At 38.0% G+C, this 21,504-nt stretch overlaps 1 protein-coding gene across 1 annotated transcript in view; it reads left to right on the plus strand.

Annotated features, from left to right (window-relative positions):
- The window catches only part of ALDOB (aldolase, fructose-bisphosphate B), a 473,832-nt gene that overhangs the window by 84,070 nt on the left and 368,258 nt on the right, over window positions 1-21,504 (plus strand). The window lies entirely within an intron of this gene.

Consider the following 21,504-nt stretch of genomic DNA (forward strand, 5'->3'; position numbering starts at 1 on the left):
CTGGATTGTATTCCAAACTCCTGGCTCCAGCCTAGCACAGGCCAGACCATTGCCCCCCCACCCCCACCTCTCTCTCTTTGTGTGTGTGTGCGTGTGTGTGTCTGTCTGTCTGTTTGTCTCTGAGTCTTCCTTTCAAATAAATTAAACAATAATTAAGGTTAATGGGGTCAGTGTGTGGTGCAGATGATTAAGCAGCCATTTTGACACCAGCATCCCATATGGGAGCACCAGCTTGAGTTCCTGCCACTCTGCTTGCAATCCAGCTCCCAGCTAATATGCTTGAGAAGGCAAGAAGGATGGCACAAGCACTTGGCCCCTTGAAATCCCATTGGGAGATTAGGAGACTCAGATAGAATTCCTGGCTACTGGCTTCATCCTGGCCTAGCCCCAGCTATTGCAGACATTTGAGGAGTGAACAAACAATGGAAGCTCTCTCTCTGTTTCCCTTTCTCTGTCACTCTACAAATAATGTTTTTAAAATCTAAGAAAAATTGAAGTTAGAATCTAAATATAATGTCAATAGAACTCATATCATCTTATGAAGTTAATCTTCTTTTGATGTGCATTTCTCATCCAGAAGGCATGGGGAGAACAATACATTCAACTTCTTGGACCTCTACCTATTTAGCACTTAAAATGTTCAATAAAAGTAAAATAATGAACTTAGCCATCAAATGTCTGAGATTATGTGGCTTATCACCTAAGTTAGCCCTCTGAACCTCCACTTCCTCATCTGTAAAATGATTTTTTAAAAAAAGATTATAAATAAATCTTGCTATATATGAAGGTACTTCAAAAAGTTCATGGAAATGTGTGTTATTAAAAATCCATATGTGTATTTCAAAACAATTTCTTGCATCAAAATAAGCATTTTAATTCCATTTTCTCATGAAATTTTTAAGTATACTCATATACATTACATGACAGTTAATATGTTATTATGTCCTAAATGATTTATGCAGTTAAGCTCATTTAACATTCCAAATGCCTTGTGAGATGATGGCTAAAAGTTTAAGGGTCTTGTTCAGGACTGCACAACTAGAGGACAGGAAGATAAACTGGCATTTTACGCAAGTTCTTTGATGCCAAAGCCTGTATTTGTAACCAGTTCTTTGCATTACTTCACAGGGTGATCATATTTAAAGTGGTCAGTCTCATAAAGCATTAGTCACAGTGTTCAATGCATAAAGAAGTACAATAAAATACATAAATAACTCTCTAAATACATTAGCTTTGATTATTAATTATAACCATAATATAATAATTGTATCCCCTGAATTGAATTGGTCATGGCAAGCACAGAGAATTCTGTGCTCAGGTCACACTCAATCCCCTTAAAATCAGAGATTAATGATCCCAGTGTATTCATCACATTCTCCAGGGAAGAGAATAAATAGTATATATGTAGATAAAGAGATTTATTATGAAAAATAGACTCATGTGGTGATGGAGGCTGTGAAGACCTACTCTCTTCCTTCTGTAAGTTGGAGACCTAAGAAAATTGATGGTAGAGTTTAATTTGAGTCTGAAAGCCTAAGAACTAGAGGGCCAATTGTCCTAATCTGAGGGCAGAAGAAGACCAGTGTCCCAGCTCAAGCAATTGAGCAGAAATCAAGTTCTCCTTCCTCTCCTTTTTTCTTCTGTTCAGGCTCTTACGGATAGGATGATTCCCACCGACACTGAGGAAGGCAATCTGCTTTACTCAGTCTGCTAATTAACAGACTGGTCTCAAGACTGGCATTGTGGATAGCATAAGACACCACGTGGGACACTCAAATTGCATGTCAGAATGTCTGGTGCTTGTCCAGACTACAGCACTTCCAATCTGGATTCCTGATCATGTGTTTTTGGGAAGTAGTGAGCAATGGCTCAAATGGTTGAGTCCCTGTCACCTCCATGGCAGACTGAGAATTCAGCCTGGCCTAGCCTTGGCTATTGCAGTCATTTGGGAAGTGAATGTGAACCAACAGATGGAAGAGCTTTCTCTCTCTCTCGCTCTCTCTCTCTCTCTCTCTCTCTTTCTTCCCCCATCTCTCTCTCTGTCTGTCTCTGCCATTCTGCCTTTAAAACATGATTATCTCATTTGTGATGAAATATCTTCACAGACACACTTGAAAATAATGATTATTTAAATATTTGGACTATTATCTATTCAAGCTGATACATAGAACAATCCATCACACCCAACTACCAGGAATGTTGATGGTGGATAACTCGTGAACAAGTCATTCTCTGAGAATGTACTCTGCTAAAAGGAACAGCACTATCCTAGGTTCACACCCTCTCAAGGCAACACACGTCCAATGTCTGATTGATAGGGAAGATTGGGGATAGGGATCCCAAGGCCCTGTCCTCTTGTCTCAACTGGGGACAATTTTGAAAGGCCATCCCTGCTCAGAGCTCTTTGTTGGATCTGCAGAGGCCCCTGTTACACCTGCATCGCCTTCTCACTTTGCACAATCATGTTTCCTTCACTGCCAATACATGCTGTTCTTCAGAATATTTCCCAGTGGACTTCCTGCACAGAAATTTTCATGTCAGAGACTGTTTCTGCAGAACCTGACCTAAAACTGTAAAAGAAAACTTCACAATACCTCCCACTTCCAGAAGCTACTAGTTGCACCATGAGTGCTTGGCTTCTCACTGAGAATTGTATCCCAGATCTCTTACAGACCATGGAAAGTGGGACTCTCCCATGATGGGCCCACTCAATTTCTAACATTCTTTCCCTGTTGCATTCCTACCCAGATACATTTCTTACACACAACTTTATCTTCCTATTTCTGTATTGACTCTATCATAAATCTTCCCATTGAGGTACTGATAGTAAGAGTATAGAAAATTACCTAACAAATATAGTATCAATTAATCTACTATAATGAGAATCAAAAAATTTAAAGCAAGGGTCGGAATTGTGGCACCAGCATCCCAAGTCCTGGTTCTTCCACTTCTGATCCAGCTCCTGCTAATGCCCCTGGGAAGCCTGCTGAAAGGGTCCAAGTACTTGGGTCCCCTGCCATCTAGAGGAGAGACCTGAATGGAGTTCCTGGCTCCTGACTTTGGCTGGGCCCAGACCTAGCCATTATGACCATTTGGTGAGTGAACAAGGAACAAGAGAATGAAAGATTTTCTGTCTTCCGCTCCCTCCCTCCCTCTCTCTCTCTCTCTCTCTCAGCTCTTTTTCTCTCTTCCCCCTCCCTCCTTTTCTACACTCTGATTTTCAAATAAATATATAAATCTTTTTTTAAAATTAAGTAGGCCAAAATTAGTGCTTCCAAGGGTATCTAAAATTTAGTCCAATTTGAAATGTTCTTATATTTGTCTCTTATTTTTGCTACCTAAATTGGAGCATCATCTTTGAAACAAACTTGGTTTGACTTATGTGTAATTATCAGCCATGGTATTTTATAACTTCAAAACTCAATTTATTAACTGAAAGTTGGTAAATTTTGCAACATCCTTAACTTGCACTGTTAGAACAGAAACGTACTGTCAGATTACATCTTGATGAAGCCCAAATATTTTATACACTTTGGATTGGCTGAACTGAGCTTATGTGATCTGTGTCCAGAACATGCAACCATCAGATTGTACACTGAGTTTTGTAGAAGGTAATGGAATTAACTGGAATAAAACATTCAGTATTATTCAAAGTCTGATTATCAAAAAGAAACAGTGATTTCCTCTTAATTATGGCTAAAGATTTATGTAGGTCAACTGACACTCTGGCAAATGATATTATCTCCCTTGACAATTGATCAAGTCTGATTGGAATATTAATTTTTGAGTGACCTTGTATTGACATTATTCTGAAAACAAAAAGCCTGTGTACTTTTATCTACATCCAAACATTTCCACATATGACAATAAAGGGTTTTTCTTTGCATCAATTGACTAGCTGAACATGTGATGTACTGAAGCGATATTAACAAACTACAAACATAAGAGGACAAAAAGAGCAAACACACACTGTCATCTCTTGATGCAATCCTCAGAGGCATGTGGCAGTCATTTGCCCATGAAGAAGTGCCCATCGCCTTGCATTTGGGGTATCTCTCAACAACGTATTTTTGGTGCTGATGTAAGTTTAAATTGAGATACACTAGGAACATTTTGTAGAGGATTCTCACTTCTGCTGTTTGTTCTCAGAATCCACAGACGTTCTCTAAGGGAGTAGTTTAAGTCCACCCAAAATAAACAAAGAAAGCCTTCCTGCATTTTCCTATTATGGAAACAGAACATCACAACCGTTTACACAGACCTCAAGATTTCTTCAAATGAAGTGTTCCTATAAGGCAACTCCTCTGGAGAGGCTCCCCGAGGCCTCGGATGACTCAAGGGCAGGATTCCACCACAGCAATTAACAGAGTCTCTTCTCAACACAGTCCAGCAAACCCAGCTGTGATGACTGCCCATTCCATAACAGAACCAACCATAACCAGCAGTTTTATTTTCATTGGCAGCTACTTTTATGATTCAGGTGTCCCCAGTTAGGTTTTTCAGGGCTGGAAACCAATCTTTACATATTGTCTGCAGCTCGACTGGGTGGCAGGGGAGGTGGGCTGTAATTTACTAGAACCTCCGTGCAATTTTGCTGTTCTTTACGATTAAGGTACATAGGTCCCTGTGCTTGAGATCAACTATTGACCAAGTTGCTAAATTTTTAAAAATTACTACATTTTTTTAGCTCAGACTGAAATATAACTACTCATGAAATTTGCTTTATATTTTTTTAGAGCAGATGATCTTAGAGAAGTTGACAAAGGCACAAAGTAGATGTTGCTTGTTTTAAGACTAATTTATTTGAAAGTTGGAGCTACAGAGAGAGAGAGTCTCTCTCTCTCTCTCTCTCTCTCACACACACGGAGAGAGAGAGAGAGAGAGAGAAATCTTCCATCCATTGGTTCACTCTCCAAATGACCATAACAGCTAGGGCTAGGCCAGGCCAAAGCCAAGAGCAAAGGGAGTCTTCCAGGAATCCCACGTGGGTAGCAGGGGCCCAAACACTTAGGCCATCTTCTGCTGCTTTTCCCAGGCCGTTAACAGGGAGCTGAATGGAAAGTGGAACATCTGGTACAGGAGCCGACTCCCTTATGGTACACTGGCATGGCAGGCAGCGGCTTTACCGCTATGCTGCAACACCAGCCCCTAGATGTAACCTTTAGATAAAATAGAAGTTTTACCAGCATTTATATGGTTGTAAATTATTCAGCAGCAAGTGACTTGAATGAATCTTGGGATATTTATAAGTGTATAGTAAAAATAAACAGTATCAAAATATTTTAATCAAAATTACTTGATATACTGTGATGCACATTATCATTAAGGCATTCCTATCTTAATTTAAATAAACCTGTTTTTAACATGCCTGTTTCTCACAAGATATAAAATCTCTACAAAATCTTAAGAAAATATGATGGGCCGGCGCCGTGGCTTAACAGGCTAATCCTCCGCCTTGCGGTGCCGGTACACCGGGTTCTAGTCCCGATCAGGGCGCCGGATTCTATCCCGGTTGCCCCTCTTCCAGGCCAGCTCTCTGCTATGGCCCGGGAAGGCAGTGGAGGATGGCCCAAGTCCTTGGGCCCTGCAACCGCATGGGAGACCAGGAGAAGCACCTGGCTCCTGGCTTTGGATCTGCACGATGTGCCGGCCACAGCGGCCATTGGAGGGTGAACCAACGGCAAAAAGGAAGACCTTTCTCTCTGTCTCTCTCTCTCACTATCCACTCTGCCTGTCAAAATAAATAAATAAATAAATAATTTAAAAAAAAGAAAAGAAAATATGATGTCAATGAGAATGCAAAAGCTAAGAATCAGATTAAATATATAACTTGGTCAGCTCTGAAGCTTTCTTTAAAGTTTATTTATTTTCCATCTATTTGAAAGATAGATAAATGGAGAGAGAGACAAGAGGGAAAGAGACAGAGATAGAGATCTTCCATCTGTTAGTTCACACCCTAATATCTGCAAAAGCCAGAGGAGGCCAGACTAAAGCCAGGAGCAAAGAATGTCATTTGTGAGTCAGTCTTCCATGCCATTTGGAATATTCCCAAGCACTTGAACCATCATCTGTTGCTTTTCCAGGAGCATTGGCAGGAAGTTGGATTGGAAGCAGAGGAGCTGGTACTTAAACTGGTACTCCAGTTTCAGATGTGGGTGTCCCAAACAGTGACTTAACCCACTGCAGCATATAGCCCACCCCTCTAAAATGCTTTTAACCCTAGCAGACTAACATTTAAAACTTCTTTGTTTGCATTCTGGTTGAGTATTTCCTTCATCAATTTTAATAAATTTAGAAAAGTGTAGAATATGTCATTAACACATAATACACAGGGCATGTTGAAATTGATTTATTTGTTGATTGAAATTTGTTGATGTGCTATTTTCCATCAAAGATTTGAGGCAGCTGGCAGTAAAGAAAAGCATGAAATGCAATAGCAGGATATATATAGATGTGAAATACAAAATCAAGAAATTAATACAAAAGAGGCAAAAGAAGAAAACAATGTCAGCATACTTTTTTAAGATAATTTTCCAAGTTGGCACTGAGCTTCCTGGTAAAGACACTGAAAGGTGTAATTAGAATCAATTATATTCATCATCTCCAGAAAGGAGGAAGAATTAGAGTTATTAAAGGGTAAATGGATTTTTCTATAAATTTCTAAAAGAATTTCTTATAGAAAATGTTACATAAACATGACTGTGGTTATAGAGAAAATCTATCAATTCAAATGTATTATTTTGAACAAGTGTTTATGAAAATTTTGTTGTAGCACAATAAAATGATATTACCTATAATTTATTATGTGGAAATTCTTCAAAGAAATAAATAATACAATCCAAGTGTGTAAGCTTGGTGATTCAATCTAATGAAATAGAAAATAGATTGATCTTTGCCCTCTATCTCATTCCATTGAAATGCAGGGATGTTCTCAAAGAATTTGAGTTATATAATACAGTTTTCCTAAATATTGATGTCTATACATTTAAAGTTCATTATATTGGTTTTTATGTTACGCATGGTTTCTGTTGAAGTCAGTATTAATGGAGAGCATGCTAAGTGCCAATATGACAATTCATAAGTTCAGAAAGTTTTCTCTATTCAAAAATTCAAGTCTTCTCTCCTATTCAGATGCCAGATCCTACTTTTGACATTTTACTCTTCTTTCACCTTTACCTACCACATGGGCTAACTTTTTCTTTCTGAATTTCCCAAAGGCACCAGTAACACTCCTGATCACCTATCACTTTAACATGAAGACATGTAATAAATAAAACATTCCAACTTAAGACCAGGTACCAGCTGTGGTTCAGTTGTCTATTTGGCCACAGTCATAAACTCATCAATGCCTCATAAAGTAAAGAAAAGGACAGTAATTTTGTAGAGAAAGTCTACATATGTAGACTCCAGTACTGGCAGCTTTTACCAGGTGCTTCTTTGTCTTTTTTGTGGGGGAAGATTTTTGTTTTGTTGTTGTTGCTCCTATTGTTTTATTGTGTGCATGTATGTGTGTATGTGAGTGTTATGAAACACATTTATATTCTGCAAATCAAGGTTTGAAGATGGAAGGGAGGGACAGAGCTGAATCTCTAGTGGTAGTTACTCATTGATCAGTTAACATGTGATAAATCTATTTTTCTAATTGCTAAGATACAGGTAAAATATGATTAATTCAGCTATTACCTAGTCTTCCGTAAGTAGGAAAGTCTGAGTTTGCCACAAGGTATTACATGTAAAAATGTTTACGGAGGTATATACAGTTTTATGTATCATCCAATGAAGAAAGAATCCCATTATCTCTTTATACAATCACATCTGTTTTCCTGTATTTAAAGGTTCACTTATTAAGAAAAAGACATGTAAGAAATGTAATACAATGTATTTAAAATAGTAAATGCGGGGGCCGGCGCCATGGCGCACTGGGTTAACCCTCCACCTGCGGCGCCATGGCGCCGGCCCCCGCATTTACTCCGGCCGTTCACTCCATTTGAGGAGTGAACCAACGGAAGGAAGTCTTTTCTCTCCGCCTGTCTCTCTCACTGTCTGCAACTCTACCTGTCAAATAAATAAACAAAATCTTTAAAAAAAAGTAGTAAATGCCAAAGATATTTTGTACATGTGCTCAAAAAAAATTACTAGCACTAAAACTATTTCTCTGAGCATTGCTTGGTAGATCCCAGGTAACATAAAAAAAAATTAATATGGCCAAAAGAAACTTAGAAAACATGAGTATCTCAAGAAGCTGAAAAACAACATGAAAAAGAATAATATGTCTCAAGCTCATTTCAAAGAAGAACCATTTGACCCAGGTCATACATAGATCACAGAAGTCTTTTCTCTTGATAGACACTTTTAAAGTCTTTTTTTTTTTTCAGACCCTTCTCTTCTTTCTGAAATCCTTGTAACAAAGAAGCATCATATAGAATTCTATATATCCCCATTCATTAGGATCTTCAGGAGTCAAAATTGGAACTTTTATATGAAAAACCCAGTTGTGCTTTTTATTCCATGATCGGAGTAAAAACCATGGAAACTAAGAGATCTGTGAAGATTGATAACAGCAAGATTGTTCTAAAAGAAAGAAACCAACAATTATACAAATGCATGATTACTACATCTGTTTTGCCTTGAAATAAAATGTCAAATCCTAAAGTGAATGGATAGCAAGCTATCCATTCAGTTTGCAGGGTAGAAGGTTCAGCAAAGGTAAAGACATTAAAGATTCTAAATTTAGAACACAAGTTAAAGTTGTCTGATCTCAAACTATGTAACCACATGGACAGGTGTATTTTTAAAAGTTCATGAAAATGAGTATTAAAAGATGTTTGATTTGGTGGAAAAATTTTTGAAATCTATGTACACATTTTTTAAATAATATGCATTCTCTGTGAATTGTTGAAGATGATCCTTATATTCTTCCGTACAATGAATACAACAACAAAAAATCAGGACTTCCAATGAACCTAGCAGTTAACATGTCAGTTAAGATACCTGCTTCCCACATTGAAATACCTGAGTTTCATACTTGCCTCTGGCACCTGACCAGATTACAGCTCACGCAAACCCTATGAGGCAGCAGAGATGACTCAAGTAATCTGATTCCTGCCACACACACAGGGGACCTGGACTGAGTTTCTGGCTCCCCTCTTTGGCCCAGATCTGACCTTTGCAGGCATTTGAGGAATATATCAATAGAAGGGAGTTTATCTCTCTGTCTGCTTCTCTAATTTTTTTTTAAAATGCAATGCATTTGTATGAATCAAATGAATAATTGTATCTAATGAACTTTATATTTTATATTTTATGAACTTTATATTTATATATTTCTGAGGTGTGTCTCCTCTCTTCTGATTATCTCTTCTAATCTGCTAAGATATAAAAATGATAACCATGATTTTTATATCAGTATTCTTCTGATCTCCAGTTTCTAACAATCTGTAAATGAAAATCTTATACACCGAATTGTAATAAAAGGGTATGCAAACCAAGATTTTTTTTCCATAATTTACCAAAAGCTAAAATTTTCATGTTCATCATTTTAACTGACTGAATGACATTATATAGAACTAATATGCCATAAATAATTATTCTTCTACTATTGAGTGTTTATTTCTTTCCAGTTACTGACAATGTTTGAATTGTGCTGCTATAAATATCTTTGTATACTTTTTTCTTTCTCACTTTCCTTCTGTCTTTGCTTTTTCTGTCTTGTTTAATGGAATTGATTTCCATGAATTGATCAGTTTACCAAAAAGAATCAACAGTTGTGTGGCCCTCAGTATGGTCACATAACTTGATTTTTTAAGAGCATAGGCACATTACTGTTTCTTCAAGCATCAACAGGGGTCAGTGTTGTGGCATAGTGGGTTAAGCCTCAGCCTGTGACACCAGCATCCCATATAGACCCCAGTGTGTGACCTGGCTACTCCACTTCTGATTCAGCCCCCTGCTAATGCACCTGGGAAAGCAAGGAAAAATGATCCAAGTACTTGAGCCTCTGAACCCATGTGGAAGATCTGGATGAAGTTGCTGGATACTAGCTTTGGCCTGGTCCAGCTGCAGCCATTATGGCCATCTGGGAAGTGAACCAGCAGATGGAAGATCTTTCTGTCTGTCTCTCTCTCTTTGTAACTCTCTTTGTAACTCTACTTTTCAAATAAATAAATAAATAAATAAATCTTTTTTAAAAAAAAAGCATCAACAACGTAACTTTAAGTACTATGATAAACATACTTCAATTTTCTGAAATTATTATAGTTGGCTTGTTAATCTCATTCAAGTATATTTGATAAAAGTAAGTTTTTTCAGTTACAAAAAGCAACCATCAAATAATAATAGCATTCCCTACTACTTTTGTGCTGATGTACAAAATTATATTTTCAAATATCACCTGACATATTTTTCTTTTTTTAAATTTTTTAAAAGATTTTATTTGTTTATTTGACAGGTTGAGTTACAAACAGTGAGAGAGACAGAGAGAAAGGTCTTCCTTCTGTTGGTTCACTCCCTAAATGCAGTGAACAGCCAGAGCTGCCGATCCAAAGCCAAGAACCAGGTGCTTCTTCCTGGTTTCCCACACAGGTGCAGGGGTCCAAAGACTTGGGCCATCTTCTACTGCTATCCCAGGCCATAGCAGAGAGCTGGACTAGAAGAGGAGAAACCAGGACTAAAACCGGCGCCCATATGGATGCCGGCGTCGCAGGCAGAGGATTAACCTACTGCACCATGGCGCCGGCCCCACCTGACATATTTTTCATTCTACATATTTAATTTGTTTTTGATTATGTAACCACTGCACTATTGAAACAAAGCAGAGGGGATTGTATTGACTTCGTTCCTGAGTAGACTTCGGCAGAATCACAGCAGAGGTAATCAGTCTTTTTTGTTTGTTTGTTTGTTTTGTTTTTGACAGGCAGAGTTAGACAGTGAGAAAGAGACAGAGAGAAAGGGAGGTAATCAGTCTTAAAGGCCAGATTTTCAAGAGCCAGCCTTTGGAGAGAAAATTTTTGCTTTGTTTTGCTTTGAAATTCTAAAATTCCTGAAAGACATGGAGTCCAATTCTTGGAAATATTGTAAAATTCATCCATACACAGATTGAAAAAGGACACATGATGAGGTGAGAAATGAAGGAATAAAAATGAGAGGGAAGGTGACCACCACTTTTCTGCATTGAGCTCTGAAATGCATAGTTCTCATTTCATTCAGAGGTTTGTGCTGAACAGACTTCAGGGTGACCCCCGTATTCCCCACCTCCATGTGTCCACACCATTGAATAATCCCTCTCCTTGAGCGGAGTCTGGGCCTGTGGCTTGATTCTAACCTGCAGAAAATGGTAAATTAGCAGCACATCACTCTCCTCGGTTACATTTTATGGCAAAAGCAATGAAACGTCGCTCCTGTGATCACATTCCATTCCATAAGGCTCTATATTAGCAGAGCCTCCCCTTGAGGATTTGGTGAAATAAGTGAATGTATTGGAGAGGCCCACATGAAAGGGAACTGCAGGTGACTGTCTCTAGGATCTGAGGGCTGCCAACATCAAACAGTCAGCAAAAAGCACCAACTCACAGTTGTGTGACCCAAGGAAACTGAATTCCTCCAACAACATGAATGAGCCTGCAAGTAGATTCTTCTCCAGTTGAGCCTCTGAAGGGAACAGAGCCTGAACAATAGACTGACTGTGAGGTCCTGAGAAGAGGAGCCAGGCAAACTCCTAACCCATGGAAACTCTGATGATACATGTATGTTAATTCACGTTGCCAAATTTGTAATGACTTGCTATTGACATCCATACTAAACTAACAGTGGTTTGAAATCATGGGGATCAGGGTCGGGGGGTTAGCTTTGTGGCACAGCAGGCTCCCATGCCACTGCTTATAATATCCCATATCAGAGTGCCATTTCAAGACCTGGCTGCTCCACTTCCAATCCAGTTTCCCTGCAATGTGCAAGGAAACACACTGGATGGTAGCCCAAGTGCTTTGGCCCCTACCACCCATGTGGGAGAACTGGATGGAGTTCCTGGCTCCTTCCTTCAGCCTGGCACAGGCCTAGCTTTGTGAGTATTTGGTGAGTGAATCAGTGAATGGAAGATCTCTCTCTCACTTTCTCTCTCTCTCCCCCTCTCCCTGTCACTGTGATTTTTAAATAAATAAAGTTTTTCTTTTAAAGAAGACAGTTTCAAGGGGGAAGTAGTTATATTATATATAATATTTTATAATTTAATAATTATATATATATATATATATATGAGTGGCTAATTAGATTATGAGGATTTCACAACAGAAGAAATTATTCTTTATCAATTTGGAGCTTAGCCTATATTACTGGAAGTCTTGTGGAACAGTCTCAAATCCACCATGGATCCTTCAACTTAGATAGAGGTTTGAGAGCAGCCTTCTTAAATTCCACATTCCCATTCTTTCTCTGTCTCTCTCTTCTTTCTCACTCTGCCTTTCAAATAAATAAGTAAATCATTTTTTTAAGTTCTACACTTCCCAGTGTTATATGTTGAGACAGAAAATTCTCACAGCTCCCTAAGAGAAGTGCAGAAGTGGCTGAAAGAGCCAAAGACCCAAAGAAACCTGCAGATGGAACTAGAAAGATGTAAAAGGCATGACCCTTAAGGGCCACCAGTGTTGGCAGAGAAAGAAGCAACCACAGAGCACTCCCTTCTTCTAGCACCAAGACAATTCATAACCCAAAGCCATCCTGGAAAATGAAAAGGAGAATGAGAGAGAAAGAACGCTAAGGGTTTAATTCAAATGGACTGAATGTCCTAAAATTGTCTGTTCGAATTTTCTCCCGTAAGTAGAAATTGAAACTTGAAAACTAAATTAAATTTGTTATAAAAAAGTGACATCTTGTTATCAAAAATGTCACTGACTTGAGGATCGTATATAGTGAAAACGAATGTATTTACTATGAAAAATAGAAAATATACATTTATATGTTTGTATATATATACAAATATTCTATTTAGGTCTACTTTATCCCATTATTTCATATTCTGTTTTCTGGCATACACTATACTTTCTATTATCTGACACTTTTCAGTCGATTCCTTTAAGTTTGGTAACCATTCAAAGAGCACAATTGCTATCAAGATAACTTCTTTAAGTTTCATTCCTCACATTTGTTTAATGCTCTGTTAAAAATGAAGGAATTCTGCAACACTAGGGAGATCTCAAAGTAAGAAGCTTTTTATTTTTTTCTGCTTTCTATACCAAACATCTACCATGTTCCCAACATAGGGCTGACATAGTTTCCAAAAGTGATATGTCAACAGTCACTAAGCAATGATTGTTCCCAGCCTTCATCCTAACCCAGGCCACAGGAGATTCTGGTGTGAAATCAGTCTGCTGTCCATTGGACTGGACCTGCTCTTTGAGGTTTGTTATTTAGAATCAGAAAGAAAGCTAGAAACAGAGGAAGACTAGCAGGCCATAGGCTATGAGTGTGGAATCTTCAAACTAGAAAGTCTTTCTAAACAAAGAAAGATATGTGAAAGCTGTTGTAATGAATAAGGAAAATGGATGTAAGACAAATTTATTAAATATTACCGAGTGAATGTATCTCTCTTCATGCTGTTTGAAAAACAAAAATAAAGTTTTTGTTATTTTAAGATTATTTTGTGACAAAATGTGTTCATCTTAAGCTCACTACCACTTATTGTAGTCACTATATAAGTGTATGGAATGATTTTTAGTAAATACAACATGCTTGTATGTTCACTTCTTGATGGTTCAAAATCCTTATTGTGCTGTGTCATAGAAACAGGGTAAATCTTCATTGCATGAGGCTGTAGATATGAGCATATATTTTAGAGGCTACAGGGCTTTTTCTTAACCCTATATTTGGACTAATTCTTTTGAAAGTGACCAGGCTGTACCTACTCAGTTTCTTCCCACTTCTCACAAAGTGTCCTATGTCACTTTGCTGCGTAGTGAATAACCACAAAATCTCAAGGACATAAAATATATAATTCATCTCTCATTCACCAGGCTGTTGTTCACTGAGATCAGTTGGACTTGGCTCTAAGTGGAGATTGGATCCAATGCTGTTGCACAGGCAATTCATGATCCTTAAACCAATAGCTATCCAAATAACGTTCTCTGAATGAATGGCAGGAGCTCAAGAATGCAAGCCCAACTGTGTATGTAAATGTTAAGCCTTTCTTTGCATGATATCCACTGAAATCCCACTGGTTACAGCAATGGATTGGCAGAGCTCCACAAAAAGGACTGGAGATACACGTTCCCCCTAGCATAAGGTCATATTATTACTACGGGGGAATAAAGAGTTGAGAATAATAACTCAGCATGTACATATTGCTAAATTATATTTTCATTACACATAATAATATGAATATATTATTTTAATATTCATAAATACATTATTAAAATCTCCTAAAACACTCATAGGATTCTGTGTGATCTTCTTATTATCATAATAATTTCTGTTGTTGTGAAAAATAGAGCCAAAGCTTATATCAGTTTTATTTCTTTAAACTATATCCCTTGGCTATGTAAATATACAAGACTTGCTAGCATTAGCTAAATCAGAATGAAATGAAATATGCAGAATCTATAGCTGTTATAAGTCATTTGAAACCTGTGAGTACAAAGCAAAAAAAAAAAAAAATCTATGAGCTGCCTTTCCTATCCTTCACAACTATTGGTGCCTGCTCTCCCAACTGTGGATGCTGCCTTGTACCTATTCCTGGCCACCCACTTCTGTAATGAAGGTGATGTATGTTGGCACAGGAAAAGATACCAGTAAAAAAAAAATTGATAATAGCAAATTTAAACCCCATGATGGAGAGGCTGATAAACCAAGAAAATCATAGCTTGATTTAGAAAGCAACAGGGAGCCAGTAGGAAGACTTAAAGAGGAAGATTGAATAGCTAGTACAATAGAAAAGGAAAATTACTTCTGCCAAAGACCATTTTTGAAACTCCACAGAAACATGATTGTGCCACCAACCAGATGAAGGACGTCAGGAATAAACCAGACCAAGGTGGGAGGAAATTGCAAATGTCCCACTTTGAAAACATGAATAAAGGTTGAGCCAGATATTACCATTATAAACTAGTATGCAGGGAGTGTTTTCACTACCAGGAAAGCTCAGCCTTCAACTCAATGATATTAAATGTCAGCCTTGCCTGGGAGCAGATCAAAGAAGAAACATCAGCCTACAGAGCACACACTCTTCCATCTGTGGTAGTAGTAGTCTATGTCATCTCCCAGTTGTGACTATTACAATAGGAACAGAATTTTAGCCTTGTATCCACCATCAGCTATAGAATCTTGGCTGTCCATCTATTGACTCTGTCTCAGGCATCAGCTCTTCATTACTGATTTAAAACTATAGAAATATATTAATATCTCTACTGTCTTCTTACCTTAAAGAAAATGAGTTGAAAAAATTTGCAAAGATGCATTATGCTCTTAAAAGAAAGATATCATGTCACTTCAGAATATACCAATTATTATTTACATCCTCCTTCATCTAAATCAGTCTTAGTATAACAGCATTTTTAATGGATGACAATGTTTTCCCACTGAGTTCTTGGTAGAGCTCCATCTGATCATAAGCTAATCATACCCATTACTGTCTCAGTCTTGCTCCTTCTGATCTAAATAGTTTATGTTGCAATGACAGTACTATTGGGAGGGCTGAGAACTGTGGGGCTTTAAAACCAGTGATGGCACCCCAAATGAAAAAGGCTCTGGGTTATTTGAAAGGATTTCAGATTCAGGAAGATGTTCTTTCGATGACAATATCTACATGACTGTCATTTCAAAGAATACTTCAGTTCCCAAAAGATTTTGCAAACTCATGAGATTTTTTTTCTACCTCCATCAATTGTAGTATCTGGATATTCAGGGACAACAACTCTGTTTCTCAAAAGCTCACACATCACAATATGAAGCATAGTCAAACTCAGTTTTGATCAAGCCAGATTCTGCCATGCAAATTCTTCCATCATTCTGATCAAGATACTCATCAATGAGAATATGAGAGGACACATTCCAGTCTGCTTTATAGAAATTAAAGAATCCCTAGAATTTAACTTTTTCTAAGGAAAACATTCCAGAAGCACCACCCCAAATCATCCAGATATTTTCATATTAAAATATTCCTTGATATCCTGAGACTGTGGCTGTTCCACAAAGACCCTAAGAAAGATATAGAACAATAAAATCATGTTTCCAATGGCATTTAAAAGTGGCAGCCCAGGAAGGAATCTTTTCACATGTCATAAACAAAAGCTGGATGGATATTTTGTGTTCTGAAAAGAGAATGAAAATGATAATGAGTTATGCCTATGTATGTGTACTATTAAAAAGTAATAAAACCATTTCCTATGATTTTAAATATTAAAACTTCTGGAGTTTTCATCCATATATTCTCATAAGTAACAGATAAGCAACTTTGTCCTTATGTTTATCTCTGTACACCAACCACAGAATGATTCTATATTCAGACAGATCTGATCATAATGCTTCCATTCATGTTGGAAGCGGAAATGAAATTACCATGGATTTTGGAGAAGGAGGATTAACTGTATGTTTGCACCCTAATTCTCAGCAAATGACATAGCCTCCCCAACCCTCATTTCACCATCTATAAAATAAGGTTAACAGTCTACTCATGAAATTAGGAGATCATGCTTACAAAATGTCTGCAAACAGAAGTTACTCAAGACAAAAGGGAAAACCTACAGAGCAATAAAGATTATATTTCTCGAACATCTTCTGAAAGTCCTCATTGTCTTTAAAGAAATAGTCATTTTTCTTAAAAACAGAATGCTTTACAGAAATAAGGCGAGAGACTCACAAAAGCAAATAGCTTTTAGAAAATCCGCAAATTTTTCTGGCAACAGTCATCAAATTACTTATTACAAACTGGGCACCAAAAAGTCCTTTAAAAATGTTGCAATCTGTGATGGGCCAAATTTTATTCCATAAGTCATTTGTATAAACAGTAAATTGGAATGATTATCAGACAAAAAGGAGAAAAATTGATAGAGACTTTCATATTAGCCTCTCCAAGTCCTATCTGAGTTCCCTGTAGTGTGTGGTTTATGCGAGGAATCAGAAAATCCAAACACTCAGCTAATAATCCTGGTAGATGTTGAAAAGGCCAAGCACTTGTCATAACTTATAACTTACTCCCTTGACAACAACCAGAATGAGGACACCACAATGTCTTTTTTCATAGCCAAAAGGTAAACAACTATTGGCAGTTCCTAATTCATAGATAGATAATATCCTTAGCCTGAATTCAGTTTTCTGAGTATAGGTTGTCACATTGTACAAAAATTTTTTTCCTTTAGATTTTCCAACAGAAGTGCAAAGTCTAGGCAGTGGTTTTGAATTGGACATGTTAGAACAAATTTTTGCTTCCCTTTCTTCATCCTATTTCCTTAGTTTCTAGTGCTTCTTCTCTACTATTTCTAGTCCCTCAGGACACCCACAATTTCCTCAGTGAAATACCACCTGGATTGCATGTGCCTGGCATGTAGACATCACTCAGAGTGAAAGGTCTAGAATAATGAAGATCTCCTAATTCTTGCACATCTGCTGAAAGTCTTCATTACAATCTCTTATATCCCCAAATTCCTTTATAATGCAAAATGAACTCTTTCTTATCCTTCCTTTCCCAAAACTTTTCCAACAGGATATTAATTTTACAAAAATCAGGATAAAATTACATGTGATGGACTCACAGTCCCACAATCATAAGACTTGTTTTCATTTTAAAAGAGAATATTTGGTGCCAAAATTAACGCCCAATTAGTGTAATGTAGGACAATGTTACAAAGTAGCAAGTCAATCTAGGCTTTTAAAAAAAAAATGGAAGAATGCGTAATGAATAATTTGACTTTCGATACAAGAACCTTCAGGGTGTATTTCTCTAAATGCATCTGATTTTTTCTGGACTCATTCCCTCCTAAAATTCTGCTACTATCGATTCAAAGTTCCAAATATTTTTTTGTTTATTTGTCTTTATCCAGAAAGATTCCCATAACAACTGTTTTTCTGGCAATAGAAGCAAAGAAATTGATGTGAGAGAGAACACAATTTGAACTTACAAGTATGCATTAGCTTGGCAAAAACACATTTTCATCTGACTATTAGTAAAATGTAAGTAGTTACGATTATATAAAAGGCTGACCCAGAACTGGGGACATGCCTTTTAATATTATTGCCATTTACAAAAAGTAAGCTAAATGTGGGTACAACTTGAAACATGTCAGGATATAGGGGAAGGATAGAACAGTTTGCCAAGCTGTTATAATGAACTGATACCACCACAAGAAGCCGCACCATTCCCATGGAACTTGAAAAGGTTCACTAAAGGCTGCACATTGTCATGTCTATGTAGACAATTGCCAAGAGCTGTCACTACAAGTGCTGTACAAAGGAGGAAGCTCAAGCGGTGGGAGTTTAAATGTCGTGCCCACAGGGAAACAGTGCTGAGAACAGGCTCCCAGTTCTTAATCCCCATAGCCTCCTTCACTGTAGCCTTCCTGTAGGCTCCTTCCAGAATATAGCATCTGTTAGTCCACTCATGGCTGGTACCAGAAAGCACAGATGTGCACAAAGCACATTTCAAATAATGGAGCATTTGGATTTGTTTTTGTTTGAAGCTCCAGCACAATTTTTAGATGAGTAGTTTTAATTTTGAATCCGGTAATAAAAAAAATCTTCATCTTCTCTGGGTGGGCCAGTTTTAAAATTTGACTAATTCTTGCTACAAACAATGCAGCTTGGATGAACTTAGAATTTTGAAGCCACCCTACTACTCATTATGTGATGACTTGTTGCAAATAACATTTTGTTCTTAAATACAATTTCCTATTCTTTAGAATGGAAATAATCACAATCATATTACCATAATAAATTTGCTTTTTATGATTTGGCCCACTTGTTACCTCTCACATGGATTATTGTAAAAATCTCACACCTGATCTTCTGACTTCTACTCATACCCACTTTCTCCTATTAGAACAGCTAGGGTAGCTCTGTTAAAGCATTAGTCTTATCATTCTTCTACTCAATCTCCCTGCCCTCCTGTCTTTCTAACACATTCATGGTAGGAGCCAAAATTTTCAATGGCTTATACTGTTAGTCACATCTCCATTGCCTCTCCCACCTGACCTGCCACCACTCTCATCCTTGGATACCTTAACTCCTTTGTTCCAGCCACTCTGGATCTGTCACTATGCCTCAAATATTCCACAAACATTGCACTTACTGTTTTCTCTGCTTGGAAATTCTTGAATATTTACATTGATCACTCCCTCACTTCCTTGTAAGTCTTTATTTAAAAGCTACCTTCTCAGGGGGAAGCATTTGATAGAGTGGTTAAGACACCACTTAGTATGCCCACATCCCAAGTCAGAGTGCTTGGCTTTGAGTCCCAGCTCAGCTACTGATTTCAGTTTCCTGCTAGTGTACATCCTGAGAGCCAGCAGTTATGGCTCAAGTTGTTGGGTTCCTGCTACTCATATGGGAATCCTGGATTGAGTTCTGGGCCCCTGGCTTCAACCTGGCCCAGTGCCAGCTGTCATGGGCATTTGGGGAGTGACCTAACGGATTGAAAATCTCTCTCTGTCTCTGTCCCAACACCTCTCTTATCTTTGCAATAAAAATGAAAAATAAATTTTTTAAATAGTTACCTTCTCAAAGACATTTTCCCTGACGTAACTAAAATTACAACTCACCTTCCTCCTCTTCACTGTTTTATTTTTTCTCCTTAGCTCAAACTAAGATATCCTGCATTTACTTATTTGTATGTTCTACTGTCTCTTGCTCCCTCTGGAATTAAGCGTAATGTTAGTATTTTGTTCTCTCATTATGTGATTTTGTAGAGGTGGGGAGCTCAACTTCTCTGAACAATAGTTTGTTCGTCTCCCCCAGGACAGTTCTATGGCAAAACATGGCATATAGGAGGGCTTAATAATTGGTTATTGAATTGAATGCTGAATCTCAAAGAACTTTGAAAATTAAAACCTGCGAAGCAAGAAACAAAGAAGAAAAGGAAAGGCCTGATGTGGGGAAAGGAGAGAGAATAGCATCACAGATGCTTAGATCCCAGTGATATGGAAACAGAACCAAGCAGCAAAAGTGAGATCAGACAGGAATCCTTGTATCCTAACTGAAAAGCCCAGGAAAGAAACAAAAGGAAGCCCAGGAAGGAAGGGCCATTCACTGTTCACTCTGTGTTCAAAACATTTAAGTATAGTTTTCCCATGAACTGAACAATACCATGCTTGGAATTTGGAAATCATCTTCTCTTCTATGAAAGACCAGTTCAGCCATTCCCTCAAGACTATCTTGAAACTGTAAGAGATTTAAAGCACAGCCAGTGATTCTAGGATGCCATTAACAATCAGATCAAACTGTTCTCCAACCCCTCTATTTTCTTGTGAATCTGATCTGAACATATTACAATGCTGAGTACTAAGATTACTACTGTCTGGTTCGGTCAGAGCCTGGAACATTATATCTTTCAATGCACACACACACACTCAAACACAAACAAATGCCCCAATCACTACACAAACAATAAATACCCCCTTCCTGCAATTCAAGGCCAAGGAATTTTACACTTCACCTTTTCAGATCACCGTGGAAACCTCTGGAACAAGAGGAAACTTCCAGCAGGCTAGTAGTGACTTTACTCCAATGCACAGAATACTCCCTTAGGCCTCAGGGGGACCCCCTTTCCCTCTAGGTTCAGCCCCTGCTATGATTACCACTCTTGCCTTCTGGGACTCATCTTCTCTCATCCTCCTCTTTCCAAAACTATTTCCAACGTCATGTAACTTTTGCTGTGAGTTTTCCTTTAAAGATCTGTGCTGAGTAAAACAACATTCACTGTGCAACCTTCTTGGGATCTTTGTTTAGCCACAGCCTCCTCCTCCCAAGGATTTAAGGCATGAAGGAAACTTTCATTCACGAATCAAAAACACATCTCCAACGCTAAAAGCTAGCTGTATTTGCGTAACAGTTTAGCAGATCCAAACAGCAGGGCTGGGTCAGGTGAAATAAATTGCCAAGGTCATTGTTTTCCTAAGGGGGCATGGATTAAGAACTGCTGATTCCCGGGGCTTGCTGACCCCATCAGATCCCTCCCACTCCCCTAAATGATACCGTAGCATAAAGCAAACCAATCTACTGTAGGAGTGGAAACCACTAGTCTGCCCTTAACTCTTTCTTTCCAATTCCAGTTTGATCAGATCATGGGGGAAAAGATAAGACCCTTGTGACCCAATGACCTCAGCATATGACCATCCGGATGAAATTTTCTAGAAACTGATCTCAGGACTAATCTGAAACAGGAACTGCTGTTGACTGTCTTTGAAACTCCAAATGTATGTTGACTATCTTAAACTGCGTGAACAAACAACTGCTCTGAATTTACTTTAACTCTGAGAACCTAAAAACATTGGGATCCATTAAAAAAAAAGAAGGCCAAGGCCACAAGCC

The sequence above is a fragment of the Lepus europaeus genome, chromosome 12 (assembly GCF_033115175.1).
Source record: "Lepus europaeus isolate LE1 chromosome 12, mLepTim1.pri, whole genome shotgun sequence".
Taxonomy (NCBI): domain Eukaryota; kingdom Metazoa; phylum Chordata; class Mammalia; order Lagomorpha; family Leporidae; genus Lepus; species Lepus europaeus.